This window comes from Dipodomys spectabilis, unplaced genomic scaffold, assembly GCF_019054845.1.
Source record: "Dipodomys spectabilis isolate Male_0828 unplaced genomic scaffold, ASM1905484v1 ptg000449l, whole genome shotgun sequence".
Classification (NCBI taxonomy): domain Eukaryota; kingdom Metazoa; phylum Chordata; class Mammalia; order Rodentia; family Heteromyidae; genus Dipodomys; species Dipodomys spectabilis.
In genome coordinates, this window is record NW_024871126.1 from 2,750,556 (window position 1) to 2,770,511 (window position 19,956).

Below are 19,956 nucleotides of genomic sequence, written 5' to 3' on the forward strand. Positions count from 1 at the left end.
AACAACGGAGCACCCAAATTTATCCAAGAAACACTACTTTCCCTCAAATCCCACATAGATCTAAAGACACAGGCCGAAATTTTCTTAATAGTGACCCAGAAGCACAACAAATCTAAGAAGGGTTGAACAAATGGGATTGCATGAAATTGCAAAGCTTCTGCATGGCAAAGGACATAACTAGCAAGATCAGTAGAAAGCCCACGGATTGGGAGAAGGTCTTCACTAGCCATATAACAGACAAGGGTCTCATATCTAAAATATACCTGCAACTCAAAAAATTAAACCCCCCAACAACAAACCTTCAAAGAAAAAACTGCCCAATAAATAATTGGGCTAAAGACATAAAGAGAAACTGCTCTGAATAGGAACGAAGGATGGCCAATAGACACATGAAGAAATGCTCAACCTCCCTAGCAATAAAAGAAATGCAAATTAAAACAGCATTGAGATACCACCTCACCGCAGTTAGAATGGCTAGAATGAAGAACTCTAATAACAACAGATGCTGGATGGCATGTGGACAGAAGGGAACCTTAATGCATTTTTGGTGGGAGTATAAACTTGTACAACCACTTTGGGAAGTAGTATGGAGGTTCCTCAAAAGACTCCACATAGAGCTCCCCTATAACCCAGCAATCCCACTATGGGGCATTTAACCAAATGTTCACAAACAAAACTACAAGAAAGTTACCAACACAGCTATGTTTATTGCAGCCTTATTTACCATAGCTAAGATATGGAACCAACCCAGATGCCCCTCAGTAGATGAATGGATCAAGAAAATGTGGTATATATACACAATGGAATTCTATGCCTCCATCAGAAAGAATGACATTGCCCCATTTGTTAGGAAATGGAAAGACTTGGGAAAAATTATATTAAGTGAAGTAAGCCAGGCCCAAAGACACTTAGGTCCCATGGCTTCCCCTATTTGTAATAACTTGTATAAGTCTGAGTCAAGCAGAAAAGGTCAGATAAGCTGATATTAGGGAAATGAACCCTATGATATTTATTCAAATGATTTTTTTCTTTCATGCAATTGTTTCTAACACATTTATAAGATGATTTCTTTGTTGCTTTACATGTGCCTCCACCACTGAATAACCCCTGCTTTCCCTGTATTTGATGTTATCATTTGTGGAGGGGAAGGGAAAAAACAAATCGTTTAAATAGGTGGACCCATTGCAACGAGACATACAAGTCATTATGTCAAAAACGAACTTTACAACTTTGGTGGGGGGGGATGAGGATTGGGTGGTGGGACGGGGGGAGAATGGGAGGGGAAGGGGAAACAAAGGAGGAGGCTACAATGCTTTATCAGAAATGTACTCATTGTCTTGCCCATGTAATTGTAACCCCTCTGTACAGTATTTTCACAATAAAAAAGTGGTCTAATTTGGAAAATGTTCCATGTAATGGTGAGAAAAAATGTATTCTGATGCTGCTGGGTGAAATATTCAGTAGTTTTCTGTTAAATCTAGCTGATCTAGGCAGTTCTTTTGATCTGCAGTTTCTCTGTTGAGTTTTTTCGAGTTGATCTATGTATTGTGGATAGTGGTCTTTTAAAGTCCCCAACAATTCTTATCTTTGGATCTATTTGAGATTTTGGGGAAAGTAGTATCTGTTGGATAAATTTCGGTGATCCATTGTTTGGCGAATAGTATTTAGTATTGCAATATCCTCCTGAAAGAAAGATCTCTTAATTCGTATGTAGTGTACTTCTTTATCTCTTCTCACTAATTTTAATTTGAAGTCTATTTTATCTGATGTTATGATTGCAATTCCTGTCTGTTTATACGGGCCATTTGCTTGGTAGATTTTGTTCCAGACTTTCATGTTCAAAGTGTATTTGTTTTTATGAGCAAGGTGTGATTCCTGAAGGCAGCAGATAGAAGGATGTTGCTTTTTAATCCAACTAGACAGTGTATGTCGCTTAATTGAAGAGTTAAATCCGTTAATATTGAGAGAAAGGACTGAGAAGTGTTTGGTAGTTTCTGCCATTTTATCCGCCTTCTTGGGGGCTGCCTCAACTTGGTTCTTCCTATGGTTTTTGGATTCTCAGTTTGGGTGCCATTTCTTTGTCTTTATTGTGATCTTGTCTGTTCTGTCTGTGTAGGACATCTTTAAGTATCTTTTGTAGGACCGGTTTGGTGGAGATATATATTTTTTCAGTTTTTCTTTTCTATGGAAGATTTTTATTTCACCTTCGGTTATGAAGGAGAATTTAGCTGTTTACAGTATTCTTGGTTCATACTTTGTCTTTAGGTCATGGCATGCATCATTCCAGGCTCTTCTTGCTTTAATTTACTCTGATGAAAAAAATGAAGTTATTCTAATTGTTTTCCCTTCATAGATGATTGATCTTTTCTCATTGACAGCTTTAAGGATCTTTTCCTTGGTCTGAATTGATCTTGTGCATATTATAATGTGACGGTGGGATGTCCTGCTCTCGTCTGGTCAATTTGGGGTTCTAAACGTTTCTTGTATCTGAATAGGCCTATCCTTTTGCATGTTTGGGAATTTCTCTGCTAGGATCCTGTTAAACAAATTTCCTAGACCATTATCTTCTGTTTCTAGGTGCTCCTCTACACCCATTATTCTCAGATTAGGCTTTCTGATGGTGTCTTCCAATTGCTGAATATATCTATCATTTTTCTGGATTTGTCATGGATAGTTGTACATTGTTTCTGTAGAATATCTAGGCTGTCTTCATTTACCGAGATTCGATCTTCTGCATGGTCTAACCTACTGTCAAGACTTTCTTCTTTGTTTTTTATTCATTTTCCTTCTAATTGTTTGGTTTTGATTACTTCAAATTCTTTGTTGGAGCTTTGTTTTAGATCTTGAATGGACTTCTTTACTTCCTTAATTTGGTGTTCAGTTCTTATTCTCAAATCACTTAGTTGTTTGGTTATGGTTTCCTTATACTCCCATTCCTTCTGTCGGGTTCCATTCAGCTTTCCCTTTGTGGTCTCCCTGAATTCTTTCAACTGTCTGTTTATGGATTCCATGAATGCCTCTATTGAACTTTGTTTATTCTCGTCCCTCCCTTGCAATTCCAGTGTTACTCTTTGATTAGCTTCCTCATTTTCATGCAATACCTGTAGTTCTCTTTGACTGTTCTCAGCTTGTTCACGCAATTCCTGACATTCTCTTTGTCTGTTTTCAGCCTGCTCATGCAATTCCTATAATTCTATGATGGTTCTCAGCCTGCTCACACAATTCCTTTATTTCTCTTTGAGTGTTCTCAACCTATTCATGCATTTCTGTATCAATCTTTGAGTAGCTTCCTCATGCTCATGAGATTACTGTATTGATCTTTGGTTTGCTTCCTCTATCTCCCTATCATGTTCACACTGAGTCCTTTGCAGGTTTTCTATCTGTTCATTCACCATGTTTCCAAGTAATATTTATTGAGCTTTTGGGGAACTCTCCTCTGGAATACTGGTTATCATGAGTGGGAGTTGAGATACCAGGACTTTCATTTTTCTTGTGTTTTTCTGGCTTGTTCTGCCCATTTGATATGAAAGTTTTCTGCTAGAATACTTTTGAAGGCATGCATCAACCAAAGTCTTGCAGTTGCACAGGCAAAAGGACACAGATATAATCTAGTTCAACAGATACAATCTATTCAACATCAAACAACTATGGATTAATGGGCTAACAACAGCAAGGACGAATTTGGCAAACCAGAAATTATTATATTTAGGGACAAATGTGAGGAAAAATAGGATTAGAAGAATGTAGAGAGGTAAAAGGAGAGTGAATTTAACCAAGTTCTAATCTCAAAGAGGGAAATGGATTGGACAGAATAGTAGGAGAGAGAAAAAAAGACAAGAAAAAATGGGAAAAACAAATATTTAAGTTTAATAAATGAATCTTAAAAATTATCTAAGTTTAAGGTGATATTGAGAGAAGAAAAAGATACGATGAGAGGAGGGGAGGGATAGAAAGGAGACATGAAAAACTAAAAAATAAAAATTCTCAAAAATTATATAGGCCTAAAGAGATAATACTGCTATTACAGAATTTAAGGCTAAGAAGTTTTGTTTTAAGTAATAAAATTCTTGATTAATGTGTATACAATGGGGGTAAGGTCTAATATTTGACAATGGGCATATATCTGAAGATGAGCAGAACAACAAATAAGTCACACACAAAAACAAGGAAACAGAAGAAAAATGAAAAGAATGAAAAAGAAAAAAAAAGATAAAAAGACCAAAAGGTCAGTAGAGATTTAAACAAAGCACACTCACACACACATACACCTAAAATAAAAATTAGGAGGGGAGAAAAAAATGAATAGAAAACAATTTTTTTAAAAAATTAAAAATTAAAAAAGGTACCAAAAAGAGTTCTTTTTTTTTGCGGGGGGGGGGGGGGAAGTAGATGGGAAGAACCTGTATCACCCTGTGTCTGTAACCAGTCTCTTGGTGGAGTCTTTAGTCTGCTTGTGGTGTTTGGTTTGCCTGTGGCTTGATTGGTTTCTTAAGTCAATTTGTTGGAGCAGGCAGAAAAATGATCAGGATTTTGTGATCCTCCTCCCAGTATAGTTCAATGAGAGGGAGATCTGCTTTGAGTTTCACAAAAGAGGGAGATGGCTGTTTCCTCTAATTTGAAGATGCTGTGATGAGGCTATGTTCTGGGTAGAATTGAGGCCTTTTAGCAAATTGCAGCTTTTCCCTGAGGGGTAACTTCTGAGACACTCACAGAGCCCAGCCTAGAGCCATTATCAGGGTTTATGTTTACTGAATTTCACTTGATTGTCTAGGCTGCTGTAGGGAGGGGCAGCCTCTGGCTCTGTTTACCCAGTGAAGAAAGTCACTCCCCTCGAGGCAGAGCTTTGTCTGCCTGGGCTGGGTGATTTTTCCCAGGGAGGAGCTGAGCCTGGCAGGTCAGGTCAGGTGCCTGAGACCTCCTAAATGACACTTTTGTTTTTTTTCCAAGGCCTGAGATGGAGCTTGCTGCTCAACTGGGCCTTTTCAATATCAAATATGGAGGTCTCCAGGGGTGAGGATGGTAAGGGTGGCCTTCCCTCCTCTGTTCCCTAAGAAGGAGTGAGTATGTCAGGATTCTACTCACGCTGGAGTCTTGGTTCCTGGGTTGTCTCTGGTCTGTGATATGCAGGATGAAGATATCTGCTACTTATCAGTTCTTTCTGGTTTTAAGTAGAATCCGGTCACCTGCTGTGTCTGGCACCATTGTCCCAGACTCTGTGTTGTTCTTTTGGCGGCTAGGCTGCTGCCGTTGCCGCCACCACCACAGCTGCAGCTAATGGCAAGTGCTCAGATCTGTCTCCTTGTCTGGATTTTCCCTCTCTGGCCAAACTGTACTGTGATGACACACTTGGTCATTCTCTGACCTAGGACTCTTCAGTGGAACACTACAACTATTTTCTATGTGAGAGCTTGTTTAGCCTCTAGCTTCTCCTCCTCCATCCTCCCCTATAGTAATCTGTTGTTGCTTTTTAAAAAACTGGTGACAGTTTCTCATGCCTGTAATCATAACAACTCAGGTGGCTGAGATCTGATAATCGAGGATTAATAACAGCTTGGATAAGAAGGTCTGTGAGACTATTATCTCATTAACTGGTTACCAAGAAACTAAAAGGGCCCTGTGGGCCAAACTAGTAGAGTGATAGCCTTGAGCACAAGAGAATAGGGATTTCAATCAGGCCCTCAGTTCAAGCTTCTCATATTAAAAAATGTTAAAAACAATTTGCCATCATTTGTAATTTCAGCATCCTCAAGTAGTGGTTTATTTAAAGCCAATTTGCATCTCAGTTTGCACGTATTTGGGTGGGGGAACTAAACTTATATAACATTTAAAAGAAAATAAATGAGCACAAGGGTACAGGTGGCTCACGCCTGTAATCCTACTTTCTCAGGAGGCTGAGAAATGAGGATGTTGGTTCAAAGCCAGTCTTGGGCAGAAAAGTTCCCATGAGACTGCTATTTCCAATTAACCACTAAAAAACAAGAAATGGCACTATGGTTTAATCTTGTATGGCAGAGTGCTAAACTTGAGCAAGGAAGCTCTGGGACAGCACCCATGCCCTGTATTCAAGCCTATGTCTGCAGGAAAAAATAAAGATTTCAGGGTTGGGAAGGTGGCTAAGTGGTAGAGTGCTTGCCTTGCATGTATGAGCCTTTGGGTTCGATTTCTCAGTACCACATAAGCAGAAAAGCCAGAAGTGGCACTGTGGTTCAAGTGGTAAAGTGATATCCTTGAGGTGAAGAGCTGAGGGACAGTGCCCAGGCCCAGAGTTCAGGACTCATCATGGACAAAAAAACAAACAAAAAAAAGAGTTCAAACAAATGATGTGCACAATAGACTATACACTAAAGATGAAAGATTAAATTAATACATTAATAATTAAAATGATGAACATTGTTCCAATTTTGTAGGTGGTGAATGTAGCAGAAAAAGTGATAAGATATAATGATTCATTTCTAACAACTTTTCCATTTTTCAAACTCATTTACTACTTTTAAACTAAAGAGGCACGTAAGTATCACTTTACAGAAAAACAAAACTGTACATGTATTTTAGCCTGAATTCCACATTTTATAATTTGCCTTTTAGATACCTTTATTTAATACTTCACATCTTTCCAGTATTTGGTTATATCAAAATTCCTCCCTTCCTTCTTTTCTTCCTTCCATTCCTTCATATTCTTTCCTCCTTTCAATCTTAGCAATTAAACTCAGGGCTTCATGAATTTTAGGTAGGTGCTCTACAAAGTGAGCCACACACCTGCTCTTTTCGCTTTAGTCACTTTTTTTTTTTTTTTTTTTGTCGGTCGTGGGGCTTGAACTCTGGGCCTGGGCGCTGTCCCTCAGCTCTTCAGCTCAAGGCGAGCGCTCTACCACTTGAGCTACAGCGCCACTTCCGGTTTTCTGGTGGTTTATTGGAGATAGGAGTCTCACGGTCTCTCCTGCCCGGGCTGGCTTTGAACCGCGATCCTCAGATCTCAGCCTCCTGAGTAGCTAGGATTACAGGCGTGAGCCACCAGCGCCCGGCTTCGCTTTAGTCACTTTTGTTTTTGTTGGTCATGTGGTTTGAACTCTGCACCTGTACACTGTCCCTGCACTCTTCAGCTCAAGGCGAGTGCTCTACTGTTTCAGTCACAGTGCCACTTCTAGTTTTCTAGTGGATTATTGAGATAGGAGTCTCACACACTTTCCTGCCTAGATTTGCTTTGAACTGGGATCTTCAGGTCTCAGCCTCCTGAGTAGCTAAGATTACAGGCATGAGCCACCTGTGCTCAGTGCTGCTGTAGCCATTTTTATGACAGGGTTTTCTGTTTATGACCAGGCCAGCATGGATCACAATCCCTCGATGACAGGGAGGGTTGTGTGTAGCAAGTCAGACACAGTAGGGAAACAACTTTCTCTGCCCATCACAGGGAGAATTTTGGAGGGTTGCATTAGAAATTTCTAGAAGTGGGTTGTGAAGAGAATTCTGCTTCCAGGAGTCTCTTTGCCACAAAGGGTCTATGGTAGAAGGCTCAGGATGGAGAGGGCAGACTCTCATTTTTCTTGTCACCAATCTGCCCACAGCATCAATTGTTCCATCTTAACTATTTGGATGGACTTCTACCCTGATGATTTTTATGAGCATAAGAAACTTGACATCCTGAAAAAACTTACACAGTATGACAAGCTCAACATGCCCTCTTCAGACTTGCTGTTCTGCTTACATATTCTTCTGGACCAGCTGGAGCAATGCATGACCCGTGAGACCAAGGAAAAGAGTAAATAGTCCTTGTTTAGATGCCTTAGAGCTTTTGAGTAGGGATGGAATCTAGGTCTCAAGGGATGGGCCTGCTTTGCCAAGAGCCCTTTGTACTACCCAGCTTGGCAAAATGTCCTTTTCTGGATGTTCTATGCCGGGTAATGTCTGTTCCCTTTTTAAAAGAACTTGGACATAACCACTCATTAGAAACACCCTACCTTCTCATCAGTGTTCAGCCCAAACTCAAGTTCTACAGCTTCTCCTACTAAATCCTCATAGAAGTTTAGTCACACTTTAACTTCTAGAGTCTACTCTAAGACTCCTGTACCTATTTACATTCTTATCTTTGTGTCACTGTACAGAACTTCCTGCTGAACTCCAGATAAAGAACCCATCAGTGATGTCGCCTATTGTGACTGATGGAGATTGGAAGCCAAAACTGGACTCCAGAAAGCATGTGAACATAGAGGCTTTTTTCAGTGTGTAGAAAGGCCCAACTAGGTTTTGAGTCCTGTGGACATCCCACTGGTTCTGAACTCCACATGTGATGTAGGTGTACCTGCACATACCACCAAGGAAGAAGATGATCCAGAATGTCTTCCATTGATGTTCACAATTCACCTAGATCACATCCAAACCAGTAAAAAATGTTTTGGTCCTGGAGTGCAGGGTAAATATGTGCTAATGGAAAATGACCCCAGTCTATGTTGAAGAAAACCAATAAGTTAGGTCCAAAGTCTAGATTCAGTTGAGGAAAGGGAATCTGTCCTCACAGAATATCCAGACCAATCTGTCCTTCTGCTGGGGATCCAATTTCCAATTGAGAAATAAGATCTGTCCCTCCATAGACTCGGGAAGAAAATACTGCCTTTAATGAGGAAGTAGATCCTTTTGAGGACTCTGAGGCAGAATTTGTGTCTGAAGCCAACTTAGAAGACAATCCAGATTTAGAGGTTGCTTCCCCCCTTCTTTAGAAAATCGTTATATTTCTTTTTGGTCCTGATTGTTGTAAAATGATCATTCTAGTTATTTTTCTAACGTTATTAAAATGTCAGTGTTTATGTTATATTATATAATTCATGAGCCTTAAATGTGTTTTTTTTTTCAACCTACAATGTAAAGCACCATGCACATGTGTTCTGTGTGTGGGAAAACAGAGTGACAGTGGGATGAACAAGAGAGCCTATTGGATATAAAGGGAATGGTTAAATGCACAGGGAGTTGCAAGGAAGCCAGGCCATGCCTGCATGGGGTGATAAGGTGGCTAAAAAAGATCTAGGACATACCAGATCAGATGACCTAGAAAGCTGTTCTGTCAATTGGGACAAATGCTACAATACTTATAGTGGTATGTGGGACTTTCTTCCAACAGTGAGTTCAAGTCTGTATACATATTCATTGTGCTTTGGGAAATATTGAAGAAAAATTTGGCTCCATTAACATAAAAATTCTACTTAGGGCTGAATATATTTGACAAAATACATAAGAAATATCGACACTGGAAAGTATAAGCCATCATCAATAGAAGAAAGAAGGCTTATATAGATCGACAAACACAAAATCAGGGAGCAATTAAATCAGTTATATGGAAATACATGTTATATTCATTACATTTTATATAGTATATTATATGATATGTAAGATCAAATATGATTTTTCATACTACAAGGGCTTTTAACTTTTTCAATCTTAAGTATTTTTTCACATAATATTAGTGTAAAATATTATTGGGGAAAGTGGTAATATAACTTTGATTATAATTATATGAATATATATTTTTGTGTTTCTAGATATAACACTGATTGTAAATAGATGGATAAATAAAAACATATATTTGTATATCTGTCTATGAGGTGAATATAATGAAACAGGCTACACAATGTATAAAAAGGCAGTTATGAGTTAGTATATGAGACTCAGGCCTGTAATCCTAGTGATGTGGGAAGCTGGGTTCTGAGTTTTAGTTTCTCTTACCCCCATGCCATTAGATTTTCAGAGAAGACCTGGTCCCTCGAGTGTAGCCAAGTGACACGTATGCAGTAGGATCACATTCTGTGACCCCAGAGGAAAGTCAGTAGAAGTCAGGACAAGCCTCTTATGCTATGACAGTCTACTCAGTTCCTGTGACAAGATGGCCATCTGTAGAACATCAGATGGAAAGTTGGCATTCCCTCCCAAAATGTTTTTGACTATCCTGAGTTAAACCTTATTTCCCTTCCCAAGTTGCAAACACATAGAAATATGCCAAGGGCTCAAGAGAGATGGACAAAGACTTACAAATACATAAAATTATATACTTTTTTTTGGGTCCGGTTGTCAGCTTGAACTCTGGGCCTGGGTGCTATCCATCAGCTCTTCAGCTCAAGGCTAGCGCTCTACCACTTGAGCCACAGGGCCACTTCCAGCTTATTTTCTTTTTGCTTATGTGGTTCTGAGGAATTGAACTCAGAGCCTCATGCATGCAAGGCAAGCACTCTACCACTAACCACCTTCTCAGCCCCAAAATTATATACTTTGTTTCAGTAATTCAATGACAAATCATCAAAGGCATATCTTGAATTTTCTTTTTTTAATGGAAATGGGAATATACACTGAGTGCATTAGGGAGTAAGTGACAGTTAGGATGCTGAGTTGTGGAATTGACTCCTGGGCATGGGAGACACTTGCCTTGGAGAACTTGTGTGGAGATGCGTCTCCGCACACAGTTTCACAAAACAATGCCCATAACTTGTATGATGTCATAGCCATCTTTCCATAGCAGCAAATAGGTGTCAGGCACTGATCTTGCTCTGAGGCGGACTCAGCAACACAGAAAGGCACAAAGAATGAGAGGGAATGACTGCTAGCCACCAGACGTCAGCTTCAAGAGCTGTCTTGACCAGAAGCTAAGATAAATTGAGCTGGAGAAGGCTGATCCCTATGCAAGGCTCCTGAGCACTAAGGACCAGGCACTAATATAGGTGTTGGAGAAACAAGTGAGTGTGGCTCTCTCCTCATCAATTTCATGCTGAAAAGAAAACCAGAAATCATAATGATAATTTTTATAAATCAGAGACATGACATTGGTAGTTTTGTGGCAACAACTTCACAGCGGTTATGTGAGGAGATATTCCTGAGGAGGAGATAGTTAACCTGAGAGCCATCATCCATGCAATTAACTAGAAGCAGGTACTCCAGGCAGTAAGAGCAGCAAGTACATCCCTCATTGATGGGAAAGGATGACTTGCTTCAGAAAAGGAATACATCACTGACGTGCTTGCTTGTGAAGTAAGAATAAAAAGGTACAATGAAGAAAAAAAGATCAGACATGAAGATTTGAATAAATTATATAGATATTGGATGCTGCGAGTTACAAGAAGAAAAATTCTGATGTTATTCTAAATCTGAAATAACCCACTGGAACCAAAATGCTCACATAGTACCTAGACACATCTGATTCACCTAGAGAATACTTTTAAAATGTGATTCTAGCCAGGTTCTGGTGGCTCACAACTGGAATGCGAGCTACTCGGGAGGCCGATACCTGAGGATCACGTTTGAAGCAAGCCCAAAGAGGAAATTTGGAAAGACTCATCTCCAATTAACCACCAAAATTATGGACTTGAAGCTGTGGTTCAACTGGTAGAGCACTAGCCTTGAGAAAAAAATTAAAGGACAGCACCCAGGCTCTAGGTTCAAATCCCTGGACTTCACAAAACAAAAAGTCAACAAATAAAATTTGGTGCTCAGTCGATCATCACTTAGCATTCTACTTCAATGTATTTAGTATGAGCCTAGGAAGTTACATCTTTAGCAAATGCTCTCCCCTCATATTCTGCTTCATTACCAGTATTCAAACCCCTGGCATTACCAAAGTCTCCTCCCAGTTAGCATAGCAGTCTACCACTGGGAATTAATAGATATATTTTTATTAATCATAATCTAGCCACACACATCAAATGAGTAGTAGCCACATTCCACTATTCTGAATGATTTTTTCTCCCCCTTTGAGTTAATAAACCTTACCATTAAAAACTATAGAATACTTATTAAATTAAGTCAACAGTCATCATTCTTCCACCCAATCTTGTAACCTAATTTATGTGGGTTTTTTGTTTCTTTGATGTTGGTGCCCTGTATCTTGTATGTACATTTCTCTAGCTTTGGGAGGTGAAGGGAAAAAACCAAATGCTTAACTAGGGATACAGTTTGACCCATTTTAACAATGAGCTCAAGACACTATGTTCAAAAACGAACTTTACAATTTAGGCAGGGAGTGGGAAGGAGGGATGGAAAGGAGTAGTTGTGGAGGTGGAAGGGTAGGGATGGTAGGGGAAAAACAAAGGAGGAAGTATCAATGCTTGAGAGGAAATGAATTCATTACCTACCTTATGTAACTGCAATCCCTTTGTACATTATTTTTACAAAAAAAACGTATTAAAAAAGATGAAAAGACCCAGAAATAAAACTACATGCTTACAATCATCTGATATTCGACAAAAGAGTGAAAGATGTAATGTGGAAAAAACATAGCCTTGCCGGGTGACTGTGGCTCATGCCTTTAATCTAGCTAATCAGAAGGCTGAGATCTGAGAATGGTTGTTGAAAGCCAGCAGGGCCAGGGAAGTCGATGAGACTCTTAGCTCCAATAAACCACAAGAAAATGGGAAGTGGAACTGTGGTTCAAGTACTAGCCTGGAGATGAAATGCTGAGGGGTAGCTCCGAGGCCGAGAGTTCAAGCCCCATGACCGACACACACAGACACAGACACACAGACAGACAGACACACACACACACACACACACACACACACACACACACACACACACACACACACACACACACACACCCCACACATACACAGACATCATAGCCTCTTCAACTATTGGTGTTGGGAAAACTGGACATCAATAGCCAGAAAACTGGAAGTGGATCTCTGCTTGCACTAACATCAACTCAAAATGGATTAACTACATTAAAATCAGCCAAACTACTCTAAGACAGAAAAAGGGTGACATTAGAACTTATAGGTACTGAGGTGGAAGCTGGGCAGCTGCACGCCGAGCACCGGTAGTTGCGCTCCAGATCCTGCAATCTCACACTGCGTGCCTTGACCCAGTAACTGCTTACTCCAGTTGGCCCCTGCAATGGGCGCCATGCTTCCTGCGGCGCCCGGCGCTCAGGGCAGCTCTACTCACCGCCCTGGCCCTGCTCCTCAGGCCACCGGTGACGAGGGTCCCATCTTGCAATGCGAGCACTGTGATGGGATCGCGCTGGCCCAGTGCGAGCCTCTGCTTGCAGTGCCTGCGTGTGCCGAGCTGGTGCGCGAGCCAGGCTGTGGCAGCTGCCTGACATGTGCTCTGCGGGAGGGCCAGCCTTGAGGTGTCTACACAGAACTCTGCAGCTAGGGGCTCAGCTGCCAGCTGCCACCAACCGAGCCACGCCCACTGCAGGCGCTGCTGGATGGCCGCGGGTTCTGCGCCAATGCCAGCGTCCTGGCCGGCTGAGCGCCTACCTGCTGCTGGCGCCCTCTGCCTCAGTGAGTCAGAGGAGGACCTAGGCATGGGGAGCTTGGAGAGCCATGCCCCTCCCAGCACACATAGGGTGCCTGACTCCAAGTTCCATTCCATTCACGCGAAGCTGGACACCATCAAGAAAGGTCACACAAAGGACAGCCAGCACTACAAAGTCGACTATGAGTCCCAGAGCATGGACACCCAGACCTTCTCCTCGGAGTCCAAACTGGAGATAGAATATGGTCCCTTCCTTAGAGAGATGCAAGACACCCTGAATCACCTGAAGTTCCCCAATGTGCTGAGTCCCAGGGGTGTGCACATCCCCAACTACGACAAGAAAGGATTTTATAAGAAGAAGCAGTGTCGCCCCTCCAAAGGCAGAAAGCGGGGCATCTGTTGGTGCGTGGACAAGTATGGTCAGCCCCTCCCAGGCTTCGACAGTAAGGGCACGGACGACTTGCACTGCCTCGGCATGCATAGCCAGTAGACCCCACTGCATCAGTTAAATTAGAGCTCCAATACGCCTTACTTTACACAAAAGACTGCCACGGACAGAACAGTACCTGCCTACAGCCTCCACTTACATTACTTTTTGTGATGACCTGGTTTTTTGTGTGTTTTTTAAAGAAAACCAAAGTTTAGACAGAGATTTTAGAAATGTCTATTGTTCCTTTAAATGGTAAACTTGAGCATCTTTCCACTTTTCAGTAGTCAGAAAAGAAAATTAATTTCTCTGTTGCTTTCTGTAAAAATAACTGATACTCCTGCCCAAAGCAGCGGACTTGATCCCCTTCTAGAAACCTCTCCACATCTGCCCATTGGAACAGCTGACCTTCTGCCTCCCTCACTTCAGTGGCTATTGTAGAAGACACCTCCTCGTTGCCCTCCACACTGCTCAGGCCTCATGGAGAACAGGAAGGTCAGAAACTCAAATCACCTGGACATCTCTACCATACATGAGACCCCTGGGCCTCCTGATACTATCTTTGATTCCAAGCCATGGACCCCTGGGCCGCAAAGCTTCTTCATTATCTGCAAGTGGCTTGATCTGCTTGGAAAATACTGGAGAGATTGAGGTGGAATATAACTGACCAAGAAAGTTCTATAAAACTGACCCAAAAAAGTTCTAGCACATTGTAAATGCAGATCTTTCTGACCTCCCTCCATTAGGCAGCTTTTCAAGGATGGAGCCCAGTGGAAGGCCCAGGGTGGCCTTGGTTGTGGTCCAGCAGGGCATGGGGGACGCTGGGGGTGTACCCCACACCTCACAGGCCTCACCAGTAATGGATTAATCGCTCTGGAGACAACAACAACAACAACAAAATGTTTTCTAATTTAACTCCTAGTTTGGGGTTGAGGATAATAAACTGTTTAAAGGCAAAAGTTTATTTTCACCCCTCATCTTTATTCTTCACCTAACAAAACAATGGTGTTTAATGTTATCTAAACAGGAAAGATGAACAGCTTGTTGAGAGAGCCTCATAGGGCACTGGGAACATGTAGAGAATACCTTGTGTTTGTTGAACTTGGAATCCAACTCATACTTTATAATTCACACATATATGCAGAGAGAGAGAGATATGTTCTCAATGGTTAACATTGTATACAGCATAGCCCAACTATAATAGGATTCATACTAGATAATCCTAGATAGTGTTAATTACTAGAAGGTGTAACTATGGCTGTGATCAGGAGAGGACACTCAGTCCAGGCTGGGCTTTTCTCTCCCCAAGGCCAAACCCATGGCAGTGTTGGGTGTGTGGCGATTGTCCTGCCCTACACAGCAGAGAGCTCTCCTTAAGAACAAAAAGAGGTCTCAAGACAGTCTGCCTACCTATTACGAGCTTTCCTTTATTTTTTAAATTTTTTGGGGGGGAAAGTATTTTTGAAAAATTTTGTCTTGCGATGTATTTATAAAAGTAAATAAAGTTTTACCATCAAAATAATAATTAAAAAAATACTTTTAGGTAGTGGCATGAACTTCCTGAATAGAATCCCAGAGGCATAACAGATAGGAAAGAGACCCAACAAATGGGAATACATCAAAGGAAAAAACCTACACAGGCTAGAGACATAGCCACTAAACTAAAAAGACAGCCAACAAATTGGGAAAAGATATTTACCTGCAATACATCAGACAAAGGGCTAATTTTCAATGTATACATGGATCTCAAGAAACTACCCCTCCCAAAACTAATAAACGAATCACCAAATGGGCAGAGGAGCTAAGGAGAGACTTCTCATAAGAAGAGGTAAGAATGGCAAAGAAACATATCAGGAAAGGTTCACCATCCCTGGCCATAAAGAAAATATAAATCAAAAAAATTCTGAGATACCATCTTATCCAAATATCTTGAATTAGACAACAAATATTGGGGGGGAAGTGGAGAAATTAGAAAATGGCAAGGACATTTGCACAACCATGTTCCTTGCTGCTCAATTCACAGTGACAAGAAATGTACACAACCCAGATGCCCCACAATAAATGAATGGAACCAATAATTATGCCATCTATATACAATGAAATTTTACAGAGCCATTAGAAAGGATAAAATAATGTCATTTGCAGGGAAATGGATGACACTAGAATAAATCATGTTAAGAAATTTAGCCAACATCAAATTGACAAATGGTACCTGTTCCCCTGATATATGGAAGAAAGGTTTAAAACACCATGGGATATGATATACTGTACAGGATTCTAGACATCATTTACAGTAAGAACAGAAGAGGAAGCATTTGGCGAAAATCACAAAGTTATAATACCCAAGCACCTTTTCTACATAATACTATATATATATATATATATATATATATATATATATATATATATATATATATATATATATTGAATTGCAATGATAAGGAAACAAAGGAACTTTTCTTAATTTGTCTTTTCATTTTCTAATGAGTCTGTATTCTTCACCTAATATACAGGGAAGATGGGGGAAGGGCACAGAATTAGTGGGAAGTGGGTGAAAAAATGCATCAGCAGAGCCCTCTGGCTCTACTGGACATTGATGAAAGTGAACCATGCAAGTCGAGGGTCAAGATGGGAGGGAGGGTATGGAAGAGAATGTGGGAACAGATGAGATTATGTAAAAGGAAGGAAATGTACTAGTTACCTGACATACAGAAAGGTAACCCTGCTCTATATAGCCGCTAAAACATTTTTTTTTTGAAGAAGAGTGTTCCCAAATGAGAACATATGAGAATAAGAAAATACAGAGCAGATAATTCTTTTTTATGTCCTTGGTACCTGATAGTTTCAATCAATAGCTATTGTCCTACCAACTGAGTCATACCTCTAAACCCAAAAGTCCTTACAATATTCAAATTTTTCATTGATTTCTTCATATTTTCTATTTACTTTTTCATGTGTGTGTATGTGTGTGTGTGTGTGTGTGTGTGTGTGTGTAAGAAATGGAGTGTGATCACAGGATCTAGGTGCTATCCCTGAGCTTCTTTTTTGCTCAAGAGTACACTCTACCACTTGAGACAAAGCTTCACTTCTGGATTTTCTTGAACAGTTTATGGGAGATAAAAGATTCACAGAGACGTTTTTGCACCACTAGATTCAAATCATCATCTTCAGGTCTCAGCCGCTGGAGTAGGTAGTATTATAGGCATGAGTCAAGGCTTCTGGCTTATGAATTGTTGTCCCTTTTTTAAAAAAATGGTGCCAGTGGCTCATGCCTGTAATCGTAGCACCACAGGAAGCTGAGATCTGATAATTGAGGTTTAAAGACAACCTGGGTAAGAAAGTCTGTGAGACTATTATCTCATAAACTGGTTAGCAAGAAACCAGAAGGGGCACTGGCTCAAACTGGTAGAGTGATAGCCTTGAGCACAAAAAAACAAGGACTGCCCCCAGGCCCTGAGTTCAAGCCCCACATATAAAAATATGTAAAAAAAATTGCAATCACTTGTAATCTCAACATCTTCAATTGGTGGTGTATTTAAAGTTAATTTGCATCTCACTTCGTATGTATTTGAGGGGGAACTAAACATATAACATTTTTTTTTTTAAAAATGAGCAGCTGGGTTCAGGTGGCTCATGCCTATAATCCTACCTTTTCAGGAGGCTGAGAAATGAATATGGTGGTTTAAAGACAACCTGGGCAGAAAAGTTCCCATGAGACTGCTATTTCCAATTAACCACTAAGTGGTTTAAACTGGTATGGTAGAGTACTAGCATTGAGCAAAGGAGTTCTGGGACAATACCCATGCCCTGTGTTCAAGTCCCATGTCTGAAGGACAAATAGAAATCAGGTCTAGGAAGTAGGCTCAGTGCTAGAGTGTTTGCCTTGCATGTGGAACCTTTGGGTTCAATTCCTCAGTACCACATAAGCAGAAAAAGCCAGAAGTGGCACTGTTGCTCAAGTGGTAGAGTGCAAGCCTTGAGGTGAGGAGCTACGGGACAGTGTCCAGGCCAGAGTTTAAGATCCATGATGGATAAAAAGCAAACAAACAAAAATAATTCAAACATTTAAATGATGTGCACAATAGATTATACACTAAAGATGAAAGATTAAATTAATGAATTAATAATTAAAGTGACCAACATTGTTTTGATTTTGTAAGTGGTGAATATAGCAGAAAAAGTGATAAGAAATAATGATTCATTTCTAACCACTCATATTGTTTTAAACTCATTTACTACTTTTAAACTAAAGGGGCACATAAGTATCATTTTACAAAAAAAAACAAAAGTTGTACATGTATTTCAGCCTGAATTCCACATTTTATAATTTTCCTTTTAGTAAATAATCAGTATCTTTTCATATAAAATACCTGTAATCCCTTTATTTAATACTTATCATTCTAGTATTTGATTATATCATAATTCCTCCCTTACTTCTTTTCTTCACATCCTTTCCTCCTTTCTATACTAGCAGTTAAATTAAGGGCTTCATGCACGTAAGGTAGGTCCTCTAAAAGGTGAGCCACTGCCTGCTTTTTTTGCTTTAGTCACTTTTTTTTTTTGGTCATGTGGCTTGAACTCTGGGCCTGGAGACTGTCCTTGCACTCTTCAGCTCAAGGCAAGTGCTCTACTGTTTGAGCCACAGTGCCACTTCTGATTTTCTGGTGGTTTAATGGAAATAATAGTCTCACAGATTTTCCTGCCTAGACTGGCTTTGAACTGTGATCTTCAGATCTCACATCCTGAGCAGCTAAGATTACAGGCATGAGCCCCCGGCACCCAGCTCTGCTTTATACTTATTTTTGGGGGGGAGGGGGCTGAACTCTGGGGCTGGCCACTGTCCCTCAGTTCTTCAGCTCAAGGCTAGCACTCTACCACTTGAGCCACAGTTCCACTTCCGGCTTTTTTTTATTCTGCTTATGTGGTGCTGAGGAATGGAACACAGGGCCTCATGCATGCAAGGCAAGCGCTCTACCACTGAGCCACCTTCCCAGCCCTGCTTTATCCATTTTTATGGCAGGGTTTTCTGTTTATGACCAGCCCAGCATGGTCCACAATCCTTCTTTCTACCTTTTCTGAGTAGATGAAATATAAAGCACAATGCATTGTGTTCAGATGTTGATTGAGATCCAATATTGTGAATGTTTCCCTGGGCTAGCCTCAAATCATAATCCTCTCTGTATCAGTCAAGACCTAATAGCCAGCATTACAACTATGAGCTACCATGTGTGGCTCAAATTTCTGACAACTAGAACGTATGAACAAAGTTTTAATAATTTTAAATGTTGAATTTGAGGAAAATGAGTGCTTTTATTTGCCTAGTTTCAAATTTCACCAAAAAACACAAATATTAACTTTTGATTTCCTAGATTAAATAAACAGATAAACTTTAAAAAGCAATTAACTATTTAAAGAAAATAGCTAGGACTGTAAAGGTGGCTCAGTGGTAGAGCGCTTGCCTTGCATGCCTGAGGCCCTGGGTTCAATTCCTCAGCACCACATAAGCAAAAAGAAAAAAGCCAGAAGTGGCACTGTGGCTCAAGTGGCAGAGGGCTAGCCTTGAGCTGAAGGACTGAGGGACAGCGCCCAGGCCCAGAGTTCAGGCCTTACTATTGGACACCCCCTCCCCAAAAAAAAAGCTAAATAGTAATCATCCTTACCACTGTAACTTTGGACTTAACACCTTGTCAAACATTGTTTACTTCATAGTTGGTTTTTATGGGCAGTATATTCCATAAACGGATCATGCCACCCCCAATGTCGATGGTCAAACAGCCTATATGCACAGGAGTGAAAGCCAGGCTGTAGGCCATCACACGATCCATGCTCTTATATCTGACTTGCTTTGGAAACAGGATTATTCTTCTATTCTACTTTCTACAAAGTTGCATGATTAGCAAGCATGATTTAGAATGAGAATGGCCTCATACTCCATGTTCCACGTAGGAGTCTTGCTTTCTGTATATCACTCCCATAAATCTACATACTGGACTTGGCTTTATTGTTTCAAGGTTGTCTTATTTGTAGTCTTCTATATTGTATTGAACCCTTATACTTAAACTCAGAACTTCTTTCTTCTATTATTGCTATTGTTTCCCTTACTGTTAGCACATGTAAACTTGGGAAATAATGAACAGCACGTACACTCACAAAACGAATGTTCTGAGAACCTTCTTCCCATTTAAAATTTGCCTTAATTTACAGAGAACTTACAAAGTTTGAACTCAATGTACTCATGTATAATGTATTTATAAGCAATAGAAATTTCATATTTTCTCTTTAATAAGTTGTCTCTGAAA

The 19,956-nt window shown here is 40.4% G+C and overlaps 1 pseudogene; it reads left to right on the forward strand.

Moving 5' to 3' along the window:
• Positions 1–12,873: 12,873 nt before the first annotated feature.
• LOC122097987 lies at positions 12,874–13,720 on the forward strand (annotated as a pseudogene).
• The last annotated feature ends 6,236 nt before the right edge of the window (positions 13,721–19,956 follow it).